General features: G+C 41.2%; 1 pseudogene; it reads right to left on the bottom strand.

The window, feature by feature from the left end:
• Positions 1 to 1403: 1403 nt before the first annotated feature.
• On the bottom strand, positions 1404 to 1864 carry LOC121568819 (annotated as a pseudogene).
• Positions 1865 to 2220: the final 356 nt, after the last annotated feature.

The raw sequence follows: 2220 nt of genomic DNA, 5'->3' as shown, positions 1-2220 counted from the left end.
TAAAATCACCCCACTTACATGGCAGGGAGGACAGGAGGGGCAGAGATGTAAGAAACATGTTTCTCTGTTGTATGGCAGACAGTGTCTGTCTGGTTGTTGACAGACAGGGTGGTTGCAGTGATGAATGTTGTGTCAGAACAGGCCATTAATATAGCAGAGGGAGGGGGTTTATTTGCATACTGTCTGTCCTACAAAGACAGGTGTCTGATACATCACTGGATGCACTAGGTATTGATAATATACTCGCAAAATGAACATACATACGTACATACATACATACATTTTGTATGTGTACATAATGAGTGCCAGTTGTGGCAGTGATGACCTGTGTTGTCATGGCACCATATTTTGGCCAGGGAAGATGAAAGCTGTGTCCTACAGCTTGTCACATGTTGTATAGTTTCAGTAATTGTGCTGGGCTACCCCATATATTGTTCCAGAACCTAGTGGCAAGGCAAGTCAATATTTTGCAACACAATTTAGCATACATTGTCCCCTGTTATTTTAGGTGCATTTTATATATTGACCATTTATCCTCTGATTTAGTAACAAAGGAGATAGGCTAGACATTCCTTTTGAGTATTTTATGGATAAAACATGGATTTTTCCATAAATTGAGTGGAACTGAGGAGCATTACATCTGCTCTTCAGCTTCCATATTCTGTACAGTATGTCCCAAGAGGAAAGTTTTCGTACAGCTCTGGTGCTGGTTTGTATCACTGTGTCCACTGAGCACAATAATACTCAGCTGTGTCTTCAGTCTGAAGGTTCTGCCCTTTTAAAAACACAGTTTTACTGCTAGAGTCTACTGAGAGGCTGAACTTGTTCTTCAGTGAATCTTTGTATTCTGTGTCTCCAGAATATACATTTCCAATCCACTCCAGTGCTTTCCCTGAAGGCTGTTGGATCCAAACTGTCCAAGTGTTAGTAACAGAATATGAGACCTTACAGGAGATGGTCAGTGGTTGACCTGGCTGGACAGTCATAGAGGCTGTCTGGGTAAGTTCTTATAAACCCACAGTTCACCTTTTATATATTTTGTATTTATCTTTATTTTACTGGGTAAGTTGAAAAACACACTCTCATTTACAACAATGACATGTGGAAGAGATGCAATGTCAAAATGTTGATTAGTTAGTTATGAAAGTGGATGAATGTTTCTGTACCATCTGTTACTGAAGTGTACCAGAGAGAAACCATGTTCTCTGAATCAATCCTTGAAAAATGTATTTATTGAATAACATTGTGGAAAGCTTTTCAATACAGGGCAAATCCTTAATTTAGCCTGCCTCCTAGAGTGTGAAATTGGAACTGAAGGTCACATCTCTGCTCTTCAGCTTCCATGTTCCATACAGTGTGTCCCCAGATAATGGGTTTTTGTACAGCTCTGGTGCTGGTTTGTATCACTGTGGGTTGCGGGCACAGTAATACACAGCTGTGTCTTCAGTCTGGAAGTTCTTCCCTTGTAGAAACACTGTGCTGCTGGAGGAGTCAACAGTGTAGCTGATTTTGCCCTCTAGTGAGTCTGTTGTGCCACTGCTACTACTACTACACAGGTAACCAATCCTCCATAGCTTTGCCTTCAGAATGGCGAATCCAGTTGGTGCAAGTGCTAGTAACAGAATAACCAGTAATCTTACAGGGGATGGTGACAGACTTTCCTAGACTTACAACCTTAGAACCAGGCTGGGTTAGTGTGATATCACAGTAAATACCTGTATGGACAAAATACAAAGAGATATGAACATTGTTCAAAAACAACTCAAACATTGATTTGAATCGTTCAATCCAATCCAAAGATATTAATCCAGAGAGACTCACAGGAGGCAGCTGCCAGGAGAAGCATCAGAGATGCAGGGAACATGATTTATGTTGAAGCTGAACTGGTGGGAGCTGCTCTTCTCTACTCTCCAGGTCTCAGAGGGACATACTAGGTCTAACATACATAGAGAGAATGTTTATATAATGGAGAGCTAGAGGGAGAGAGGGGAGGAGCTGGGCATAGTGCAATTTGCATCAGGAAAGGAGGAAGGTATAGAAGGGAATGCCAGATTGTAATACTCCATTATAGAGAAAAACCTTTTGCCAATATGTTTTCATCACAACACAGGAGTGTAAGTACTAGCAGGCCAGTCTCCATTGCTTCCCCAACATGGAAACAGATGATAATAATAGATGATGTTGTATGTCTCCAGTGATAAGTATGGTTCCTTACAGTGC

The sequence above is a fragment of the Coregonus clupeaformis genome, chromosome 35 (genome assembly GCF_020615455.1).
Source record: "Coregonus clupeaformis isolate EN_2021a chromosome 35, ASM2061545v1, whole genome shotgun sequence".
NCBI lineage: Eukaryota > Metazoa > Chordata > Actinopteri > Salmoniformes > Salmonidae > Coregonus > Coregonus clupeaformis.
The sequence above is the reverse complement of the archived record's forward strand: the minus strand, read 5'-3'. Positions and strand labels throughout refer to the sequence as shown.